This window comes from Tenrec ecaudatus, chromosome 2 (assembly GCF_050624435.1).
Source record: "Tenrec ecaudatus isolate mTenEca1 chromosome 2, mTenEca1.hap1, whole genome shotgun sequence".
NCBI classification, from domain to species: Eukaryota; Metazoa; Chordata; class Mammalia; order Afrosoricida; family Tenrecidae; genus Tenrec; species Tenrec ecaudatus.
In genome coordinates, this window is record NC_134531.1 from 25968297 (window position 1) to 25980663 (window position 12367).

A 12367-nucleotide genomic window follows, 5' to 3' on the forward strand; every position below is an offset into this window, starting at 1 on the left:
GCTATACATTGGTTATAGGACAAAACACAAAACAAAGAATGCTTCCAAATAAAATTTCCTCTGATGCCAAGGAGAGCAGGATTATCCTTCAACAGTTCATTCAACATTAGCCATATCTCGAATTCAGAAAGAGAAACAATCGCATTTTCACTTCAACCAGAACCTGAGGTTACATATAAATGCTCATTTTTGAAAATAAAAATGTTGTTAGTATGGTTCAGTAAAATTGGGTCGGTTTCCCTCATTGCGGCCCTACGGCTTACAGGAAGAACCGCTGCCAGGTTCAGTGCCGCGCTCCCAGTGTTCTTAGGCAGGAGCACAGCGGCGCAGCTACTGGCTCGAGCCATGTCGCTGTGGGACCTCCTCTTTTTTTATGCCCCTCCACTTTACCAAGCATCGGGTACTTCTCTAGGGACTGGTCCATCTCGACAACATGTCCCAATAGATGAGATGAAGTCTCCTTGCTTGTGAGGAGCATATTGGCTGTACTTCTTGCGGTGCATATTTGTTTACTCTTTCCACTGCCATTTTACTTTCCATATTCTTCACTAGCACCATAATTTGATCGCATCGGTTTTTTCTTCGGTCTTCCTTACTCAGTGTTTAACTTTCACACGCGTATAGGGCAATTGAAAATACCATGGCTTAGATCAAGTGCATTTTCCAAGTAACAGTCTTGCTTTCCAACACTTTAGAGAGGCCTTGTGCAGGAAATTGACCCAGTGCAACGCGACCTTTGATTTATTGATTGCTGCTTCCATAAGCATTCATTGTGGATCCAAGCAAGATGAGATCATTGGCAGCTTCAATCTATTTTCCTTTTATCATGCTGTTATCTAATGGCCCAGTTGTGGGGATTTTTGTTTTGTTTACATTGAGTTTAGTTCATACTGAAGACTGCAGTCCTTGTTCTTCATCAGTAAGTGCTTCAAGCTGTCACTTTCAGTGAGCAAGATTGTGTCATCTGCATATCACAGATTATTAACAAGTCTTCTTCCAATCCTGATACTGAAATATTTTTCCTTTAATCCACCTTCTCTGCTTATTTGCATACAGATTGAGTAAGTGTGGTGAGAGGATTCAACCTTGACTCACACCTTCCTTATTTTAAACCATGGCTCCTTGTTCTGTTCACACAACTGCCTCTTGATGGATGGACAGGTTCTGCCTAAGCACAATTCAGTGTTCCTGTATTTCCTTGCTTCTCAAGACAATCCATAATCTGTCATGATCCACGCCATTGAATGGATTTGTACAGTACATGAAACAGAAGTAAACATCTTCCTGGTAGTCACTGCTTTCAGCCAAGATGTATCTGACATCATCAGTCATAACCTGTGCTCCACATCATTTCTGAATCTGGTCCGAGCCTCTGGCTTCCCTTTCCATTGTACTGCTGCAAACATTGCTGATATCAAGGAATGATATCAATCTGATGTCAGTAATCTTGTTCAGTAATTTTAGCATTCTATTGGGCATTTTTAATTATTTTAAAGGAGTACAAATATGGATCTTTTCCAGTAAGTTGGAAATGTAGTCTTCCAAATTTCCTGACATAGATGAATAACTTCTTCCTGTGTTTCATCAGCATGTTGAACTATTTTAATTGGTATTACATAAATATCTGGAGACTTGTTTGGGGTAATGCTTTCAGTGAGGTTTAGACTTCTTTATTCAGTACTATTGGCTTTTGCTCGTATACTACCTCTCGAAATGAGTGAATGTCAAGTAGTTCATTTTTGGTGCAATGACTTTGGATTACTTTTGTTTTATTTAGATGCTACCTGCAACATTCAATATTTTGCCTGTTAAAATCTTTCAGTATTGAAACTGGAGGCTTAAATTTTTTTCTTGAGTTCTTTCTCTTTAAAATATGATGAGAAAGTTATTTCTTTATGGTTTTCTAATGAGTACCTATGTTTAAAACGTATTCATGGAAGTTTCTTTTGTAGGCATTTATTTTTAAGAATTCAGTATTGGGGAGAAATTAGAGCATTAGATATTAAGGAGCAAAGCACCTAAGACCTCTAGCTCATCAGGTTTTTACTTAAGTGGAAAAAGTGATGACGTGTCACCCAATGGAATATATGTATATTATTAAATATATATGTTATTAAATGGTGAAATGCATTCTAATCCCTGAATGTATAAGAATCTATGTTTAATACTTACCTGGCAGGGGAGATACCATGATCACGAAGGTGGTTTTCCCAGGGCGAGGCTTATCCATTGCACTCCGGATGTGCTGACCCCTGCGATTTCTCCAAATGTGGGAAACTCGACTGCATAATTTGTGGTAGTGGGGGACTGCGTTCGCGCTCTCCCCTAAAAAAAAAATTTAAAAAAAAATCTATGTTTAATCTTACATTATGGACTCAATTTCAGGTTAGCTGAGCCATGTTACTCAGGTTTTCAGACACTCAGAAGCACCATATAGTGTTTTAATATTGTTTCATTCATTTATGATACTGTTAGATTAGTATAACATACTAATATGTACCAATATAATAGTATGAACCCATGATACTCCATACTTTGTACCAGGCATCTAGCAAGGTGATACGAATTTTTTAAAAATAGTGAAAAAGTTACCATATGTGGAAATTATGTCTAATGTATTTTACGGTCTTTTATTTGACCTGAAATTAACAAGAATTACTATTTAAAAAAAAATCCACCCCCAAATCTCACTTCTATCTGTCTAGTTGATACTGACTCATAGCAATGCACCAGGGCAGATCTAGGACAAAGTAGGTGTGCCCCTGTAAGTTTCAGAGACCATCACCCTTTACTGACATATAAAGTCCTCTCTTTCTCCCTCAGAGCATCTGGTGGCTTTGAACTGCTGAATTTGTGGATCACAGTGCACTATGTAAACACAACACCACCAGGATTCACTGTGCTTAATTCAAATAATTTTGAACGTTAATTTATTTTCCATAGCACTTATACCAAAGTACAAAATGTAAAAATGTGTGTAATATTTTTAAATAGTATTGTCTTCCAGAAGTAGCCCTAGTGGCATGATGGTGATACGTTAGGCTGTGGGTCTCATGGTCAGCAATTCAAACACATCAGCTGTTCTAAACCACCAGTTTTCTAAACAATTCAATATTTTCAATATTGAAACGTCTCCAAGGGAGAAAGATGGGGCTCTGTACTCTCATAAACAATGATAGTCTCTAAAACTCACAGCGACAATTCTACTCTGTCCTACTGGGTCACTATGAGTTGGCACTGGCTAGATGGCAGTGAGCAAGATTATCCTCCAAGAATTATCACATCATAATTCAATAGACACATAATTGTAAATAATTTAGACTAATTTTATAAAAGTAACAAGAATTCAGAAAGGATTACACTTTTGGAACTACAAGAAACAAGAGTGTCTCATACTTATCTCAGGGAAGAAGCATCAATACATAAGTATTGTTAGACTCCTCGGGTAGGGAATACCTCAGTTCTTAGCTTCTTCATGCCGAAGCCTGGCTTGTGATCCAGATGGGTTTTTATAAAGGAAAGAAGAAGTTTCCGGCTTTACCATTAACTGAATACAGTTCCTCATGGAACTGCACACCCACATGTGGTGGCCCAAGGCCCGAGAGAGAGTGAACATATAGCACAGCTGAGTGGAAGGCCAAAGAAGAGCTGTAAAAGAAGACAGTGGTCTCCAGGTTCAAGCCTTGTGGGGGCCTTCTGCTGGAAGGTGTGGTCAATGTTACTGATTGACCCCATTGGCCGTATTAAGCCCACTTGGTCTAGTTTGGCCCCAACCATCTGTACCATCTCCTGGGCCCTGCTCTAGCTACCTAATATTTCCCCACTTAGGGAGTATGGACCCAAATCTTTGGGGAACTGGGTGACGACACCTTTATGCTTCCTGCTGGCAAAAAAAACAGTGAGTAGGGTTTGGGGTCCACAGCATTCCCACTCTGTTGGAAATGGTTGTCCACTCAGGGCCCTCATATTGCTCCTGGATGCGGTTGAGACTGCCATCTAGGAACAATATGCTTGATAAGCCATAAAAAGTGGATTGAAGCTCAATAGAAATCGATCTGAGATACAGTGAGGAGGGTGGTGTTAGTTAAATTTTATCTATTAGTATATTATGTAAGCTTAATTTAATGATATCATTTTATAAATTATAAATGTAATTATTAAGTAATGTGCTCTTTGGAAGTATACTATTTACCATAAGACACATCCTTCTTTCCATTCCAGGGTAGAGTTTTTAAACCTATACTATAACTGTAATGGACATATTTGTTTCTCTGGAAGGTACTAGAGGTGTGACAAATAATGAAGTTCTGAAATAATGAAATCCAAAATATTTTAAGGTGTTTTAAAAAACAAACAAAAATTTTGCGGTACAAACATGGAAAGAGAGTTGATACACAAGTGATTTAACATTATTTTATTTTCAATCAAAGCACTACCACTCACAATTTCCAGTACAGTTATTCTTTACCAGCACATTTATTTATTCTTATTAACAAGCTAAATGTGAACATGTCCATCCTACCTAAAAATCAGCTTGCATTAAGAGTCATATGAAAACTGTTTCTGACAAGTGATGCAATTTTCAGACCAGGAGTAATAAAAAATAACAAAGAAACAAGTCTCTAAGTTCAGGTTTTGAATCTATAATTAATTTTGAAAGGAAATTAATATTTTAATCAGAAATTCCATATTTATATCTTTTGAGATGCAGAAAAATTAAATATTAGTCATTGATAAGATGAATTTTATACATATAGACAGTCTCTATATAATGAATGGTACTTAGACATGCTGAAAAAATAGCAATTACTGTGTCATTAATCTTTTGCTTTTATTTGTGTAATCTCAGTTAAAATATTTTGATATTAAATATTAAAATGTATTGTTCTGATCACATTATTGATACCACAGCAAAATTACATTAATTTCCTCCAAATATGCCCAGATAACTTTGGACACCAACTTAAAATAATTCATTTTATTCTTTGAGTAAAAAAAAACAGGATGAGAGAATGAGCTCAAGATAGAATTCAGTTCAATCACCCAAGATAAATGCATAAGTATGACAATATTTATCAACATCATGTGAACTGACAAACCATTTGGTTAGTTTTCTAGTGCATGTGTCATTTATTATTATAGAAAAATATAGAAAACTTTCATTAACTACATAAATCTCTATGGCTTTGCATGTAAACAGAGATAGCTACTTAGACAGTGGTGTGATTCCCGAAGCTTTGCTGTATCATTTCTAATGGGAACACAATTGTAGTCATAGTTCATTGATATGACAACAATTGGATGCTTTTATCTGAGAATCAATACTAATCCTAGTCTATTTGTCTGCTGTTGAAGTTTTACAGTACTATAGAAAAGGGACATATAACTAACTATGAGTGATGTAATATAATGTTCAATGCAATTGTTGTTAATAAATCTGTGATGTTCTGGATTTTTTTACACAACTGACATGTAATGTGACTAATATCATTCAAAGCAATAGTTGGATAACTGCAATCAAATCCAAAGCCTTCAATATAAATCTACTTGTGTCTGTGAAGTACCAGGCATATCATTCCAGAACCTAGGATGCTGTGATTTGAAACTAGCTCAAATTCTCATTTTATCTGGTAAAACAAGTTGTTGCCAAGTCAATTCTGACTCATGGCAAACCCCTTTGTGTCAGAGCACATCTGTGCTCCACAGGTTTTTAATGGATAATTATTTTGAATTAGATTGCCAGATCTTTGTTCCAAACACCAGTGAGTGATTTGAACCATCAAACTGTGGATTAGCATGAGAAAGCATTTTAACCACTTAGTGACTCAAATTTTTATACTTGTTAGAAATGGTTTTGCCTTATATGCCTTTGAAAATGGCTAATAAACAGTGTTTCTATAGATGAAGCATAATGATACTAAAGTCTAATTGCATAGTAGAGAGATTTTCAAATTATTAAGGGTGAAATACTTATCTATCTCTCTCTTTCCAGTTGTTCATTTAATTGCAAATACTAGCAAAATGTTCATCTCTCTTGAGGGTGAGTCTACTATGTTAGAAGATAATGGCTAGATCCTTCAACCATTGACCTAAGCTATTTCCTGAAGGTCACTCAAGAAGGGCATGAGCAGTCATTGGCCAAAGTCATCCAATGAAGGAGCATGTACTCACTATACAGTGTCCCTTAATGGAGAGTACATAGTGGATTGAATGGAATTTTGTCTAAAGTAAGAAATTATTTCAGCTATCCTGTAGGGAAGGTGAGCATCACAGAATGACAGATTATTGGAATAAAGTGCTCTTGCATTGAGGGAGAACTTGAGTAGAGACCCAATGTCCATCTGCTACTTTAATCTATAAATAAATGTACATAGACCTTTATCCCTATAATTGTATTTTAATATATTTACATATATACACATCTTTATTTATACCTCTATAAATGTATTTTGCCTGTAATTATTTCCTCTATTTCCTTTTAATTTCTTCCTGTTCCATTATCATGTTCGACTTTCATTGGCTCTCTGTACTGAAGACAGAGTGCATGCACTAATGTGGTGAAGAAAGCTGACAGTGCCTGGCTATTAAAAGATATAGCATCAGGAATCTTAAAGGTTTGAAGTTAAATAAGTGGCCAATTAGCAGGGAAGCAGCAAAACCCACAGGAAGAAGCACACCAACCTGTGTGATTATCAGGTGTCAACAGGATCATGTAACTGACATCAGAAGACTTAAAACAAACAACTATTTTAATGCAAACCAAGAGGGATGGAATGGAGAACCAAAGCCAATCTGTATACAGTTGCATATCCCCTCAGAGAAGAGTCACAAGGAAGGGATGAGCCAATCAGGGTGCAGCATAGCACGGACTAAACACATAATATTCTTCTAGTTCTTTCATGCTTCCTTCCCCCACTATCATGACCCCAGTTTTAACTTACAGTTCTGGCTAGACCAGAGCATGTGCACTGGCACAGATAAAAGCTCTAGAATCTAGAACAGATATATATATCAGGATCAATAATGAGAGCAGTGATACTATGAAGGTAGGGGGAAGGTTGGGGAAGAAGGGAAAGAAAGGGGGAACAACAGATCACAATGATTTACATACAACCCCCCCCTTTCCCCAAGAGAGGAACAACAAAAATATGGGTGAAGGCAGACAGCAGATGGTGTAAAATAAAAATTAAAAAATAATTTATCAAAGGTTCATGAGAGTGGAGGAGGGGATGGGAAAGAAGAGCTGATACCAAGAGCTCAAGTAGAAAACAAATGTTTGGGAAGCCATGTTGACAATATATGTACAAATGTGCTTGATAAAATTGTTGTATGCATTGCTATAAACTGTAAGAGCCCCAATAAAATGATTTATTAAAATAAAAAATAGATAAAATACAAAAAAATCAAAGGCAAATATCTACATACAGTTTAAAGTGAAAATCTATGTGTTTCATATTAGAAATGTTAAAAGCCAATTAAAGCAGAAATGTATATTTATTGGGTTGAGATGAAATGCTACAATAACCAGTCTTTGTGAAATTGTTCATGCTATGTGCAAAAACAGTGAAGGTTTAAATAGTTAAATAGAGAAATATCATATTTACTTGTGTATAAGCTGAGTTTTTCAGCACCAAAAAAATGTGCTGAAAAACTGGGGTTCAGCTTATACATGAGTCAGCGGTACTCCAGAGAGGTGTAACATCTCGCTGGGGCCCCCTCCCCCAAGGTAACAGTAGGAGTGGCCATTATTTCATGGGTGATTTCTATTTCTCCACTGTTCATTCAAAGCCCCACTGACACTGCAGGGCTTTGAATGTGTGTTTACTCACATCTAACCAATCAGAGCCATCCTAGGTCTTGGGAGGCTCTAATTCACAGAAGCACCCTTAGTGATTCACTTACACCAACAGCTGAACTGGTAAGGATGTGTCTGTGGCTGCACTCTGTCTCTCCCCTCTGGTCTCTGTGTTAATTCACATCCTGCATCCCCTACCCACAAAGTCAGCTAACAAGTCACGTGGGGGGAGGGGGAGGATTACCATAAAAGTTCTTTTTCAAAGTCTTGTATTTTTGTCATATTAGAAATGGATATTCTTGAACCAAAACAAAAATGCAGGTCATATGAGGCTGGTTTCAAAATGAAGGTTGTGTCAAGGGTAGAAGAGAGCAATAACAGTATCGCAAGTAGGGAATTCTGTTTTGACAAAAAGCAAGTGAGGGACTGGCAGAAAATGAAGGCTGACTTGGAACAGATTCCAAAAGGTTAAAAAGCTCATTGTGGTTTAACATCTTTTTATGGCCTCTAGAGAGTGAATTGCATATATGGGTTATGGAGTGTCGCCAAAATGGTTACTGCGTAACACGCATGGGAATCTGCATATGTGCTCTACAAATGACTAAGGATGACAAATATAAAGCACCAGACATTGAAAAATTTGCTGCGTCAGCAGGATGGTATACCCGCTTCATGAATAAGTTTGGCCTACTATGTTTGAGACAAAGAACAAAGATTTCCCAGAAATTGCCATAAGACCTTGAAGAAAAAATGTTATCCCAGTCATTTATTATAAAACCAAGAAGGCTTTATAATTATGACCTGGTAGATATGGGGAATATGGATGAAACTGCCATGACTTTTGATCTTCCAAGCAAAAGAACTGTGGCAAGTTTAGGCGAAAAAATACATTTTCCTCAAAACCACAGGAAATGAAAAAGAAACAAAGAACACCTTACAGTTGTCCGATCATGTTTGGCTGATGGAACTCAGCTGCATCCTGTCATTATTTTTAAAAGAAAGACCTTGCCTAAAAAGATCAATTTCCCACCAAGAATTACTATGCGTGCACATGTTAAAGGCTGGATGGATGAAGACGGAACAAAAAAAAAATGGCTGGAAGAAATTTGGAACTGACGACCAGGAGCAGCCTTAAATAAAAGCTATCGTTACTTGTTTGGGATACATTCAGAGCCCACCTATCATATGACATAAAAAAATTGGCAAAATCTAGTAAAGTTATTCCAGGTGGGTTTACATCTTTCCTGCAGCCTCTGGATGTATCTTTGAATAAGCCTTTTAAAGACCGTGTGCGAAGGATGTGGCATGAATGGATGTCATCTAGTCAAGCCTGACTGACGAAAGGAGAAAATGTCATGAAGCCTGACAGAGAGTTAATAGCAAAGTGGGTTCTATATGCATGGGAAGACATTCCAGAAGACATGGTGTGAGATGCCTTCCAGAAATGTGGTATTAGTAATGCTATGGATGGCAGTTATGACTGCGCTCTGTATGAAAATGACAGCAGTGATGGTGATGACAGCGATCTCAGTGAGGACAGCGTCTATGATGATCTCATACAGTTGAAGCTCTGCATTGGGATACGGATGATGATGAGGAATCCAGTTTTGAAGGATTTTAAGTCTTTACATTTTAGCTTGGTTGCTGATTGAGCTCAGAGAATAGTACTCTTAAGGAATCATTGTTGATGCCTTATTGTTATTGTTGAACCTATTTTCCACTTACTGTGCTGGTTTACTAATGTTAAATGATTTGTCCTTTTATTTGTGTTTTTTTAAATAAATATTTAAATACATTACCCCACTGATGTCTCAATTTTTAGTAATTTTTTTCATTTGTTTTGATTATTTAAACTTATCAATAGCTTCTGCATTTTCCACCCTAGGCTTATACTCGAGTCAATCAGTTTTTCTGGTTTGCCAGGTAATAATTAAGTGCCTTGGCTTATACTCAGGTCAGCTTATATTCGAGTATATAAGGTAGGTTGATGTTTGTAGCAGTTACATAATCTGGTGTCAGTTTGAGGAAGAAGTGTGTAGTTGTGGAGTCTAGCCTGTCAAACACTGTATAACCAATGAGGTCTTTGTGTGGGTATGACTTCCCCCTAAGAATTCTGGTAATTCCTGTTTTTCCTCCTTGGAGGCGACGGGAGACACTCTCTCTGCTTGCTTCTGGAGACTCTACTGACAAGACTGACTTCCTGTGAGACATCCCTGAGAAGACGTCACATGGACCTACTCTAATGCAGTTCTGGGAACTGGATGAGCCAAATAGAGACCCCTGCCAGAGCTGTGATTCTCTGCCATCCTGACTTTGCACCGACAGCCTGTGATTTTGCTGCATTCAGGGTCATTGCACGTGTTTCATGAGTCTGAGGAGAACTTCACATATGGGCAATAGACATATGGGCTAATATCGGATTTATGGACTTGATTTGGACTGGGCTACGATGTTTTCTCAATATTCAACTGTTCTTGTATGTAAATATCTTTATTACTCACATATGAATACCTATGAAATTGTTTCTCTAGTCTACCTGGACTAGCACAATAAAAGAGAGTACAAGTATTGTGATAATAAAGAATGTCCCAGTTCCAGGAGTATTTTATATGGATCCAAGTAAGGCAAAGTCCTTGACATCTTCAACATTTATTATTATTCTTTTTGTTGGTCCACTTGTGAGGAATTTTGCGTTGAGTTGTAATCCATATTAAAAATAATATGAACCTTCATTTGTCTAATTATTCAAATATGGAATCACTGATAAAAAATTCAGATTAATTCATGTATTTTTATTTGAAAGCATTGATTACACCCTGAGTACATTTTTCCCCAGTTCAACTGAGAGTATTTTTAAGAAATAAATTAAGCAAAGAGATGAGTTTCTGATAGTGGTAGTCTCACAAATAAGAGGGACATCCTCACAAAGTCATTTGACTATGTGAATAATAACACACTATAAATAGCATTTTAGAGAATGGGCATTCCCAAACACTTCATTGTGCTCCAGTGAAACCTATACATAGACTAAGGGGCCGTTTGGGCTTTGTTCAAATTGAACAAGAACATATTGCAAGTTTTAAAATCAGTAAATAATGTGTCAGTGTTTCATGTACTCATATAATCTGTATTTTAAGTAATTAATCTGAGAACCTGGTCTATATGAAGAAAGAAGTACCAGGATTAAGGGAAGGCTAGCAGACAATGTGTGATATAAAGGTGTCACAACCCTGCTCATTGAAAGTAAGGAGCACTTAAAATACTAACAGGTGAAAATAAAAACAAAACAACACAAAACTGCAGCCTTCAGTTTTGTTGTATGGGTTTCAATTCACATGAATAAAACTAAAATCTTCACAACTAGGTCTATGAAAAACAACCTGATAAAGAGATAAAAAATTATTGTAGTAGTGGTTTTGGAAGCATCACAGAAACAAAGGGACCTCTTCAACTTGCTGAACCACAAGAATGTCTCTGTGACAAACAGCATGGTCTTTTCAATTGACTCGGAGGTGTGTGAAAAGTGGACAACGAATAAAGAGAACTGGAGGGGATTTTATGCTTTTGAATTACAGTGTTGGCAAAGAATGTTGAAAGTGGCAAAATGGACTCTCAATAAGCAGACCATTTTGTCTTGAAAAAATACATCCAGAATGTTCTTTAAAAATAATAAAAATTTAAAATAATCCATCTCACATACTTTGGAGATGTTCTCAGGAGAGGGTAGTCCCTGGGAAAATATGACATGCCTGGTAGCATCAGCAAACAAGAGGAAGACTATGAATAAAATGAACTGTCATTGTTGTGGCAACAATGTGTGTTCTAAAATTGCAGGATTGTAAGGAAAGCACAAGACAGGGAAATATGGTTCTCTCCTGTATGTGGTCTACATCTGAAGGAGCTGATCCAACAACAGCCATCACTGTATTGTTGATGATTGCTTCCACAGAAAATCATTATAAAACATTTTAAACAGTTTATGAGCTTAGCCTTAAAGGGAAAATAATTGTCATTTGATTAAATGGAAGTTTTAAAATACAAGAATTTTTATAAACATTTCTTCTATTATTTGTCTATTTTGTAAATGGCTATTTTTGTCTATCCAGCATCAAGTAGAAACACATAATAAAACTGGAAAACCTGGGTGAGGGAAGAGTGTGGTGGAAAGAGGAACTGACACCAAGGGTCAATAAAACATAAAATGTCTAGAAAATAATGATGGCAACATATGTACAAATGTGCTTGATACGACTGATGTATGGATTGTTACAGGAACTGTGAGAGCCCTCAATAAAATGTTTCAAACAAAGAAATAAAAAAAACCCCTCCCCTGGAAAACCAAACTCACAGCCATCAAATTCATTTTGACTTCTAGTGACTCCACAGGGAAGAGTGGAACTGCCCAAATGAGTTGAGACTTGAAATCTTTCCACGAGTCAGCGAGTCTCTTCTTTCTCCTGTAGAACAGCCGGTAGTGTCAGACCCCTGAACTCTGGTTATCAGCCTAGTTTGTAGCACACTGCTGCCAGAACATTAGTAAGTGTTAAATATTATAATTTTATTCAGGAGTCA

General features: G+C 36.9%; 1 non-coding gene across 1 annotated transcript; it reads left to right on the plus strand.

Annotated features, from left to right (window-relative positions):
• The first annotated feature begins 2164 nt into the window (after positions 1-2164).
• On the plus strand, positions 2165-2328 carry LOC142441936 (U1 spliceosomal RNA). Its single transcript, XR_012783213.1, has one exon. It is a non-coding gene; the product is annotated as a U1 spliceosomal RNA (small nuclear RNA).
• The last annotated feature ends 10039 nt before the right edge of the window (positions 2329-12367 follow it).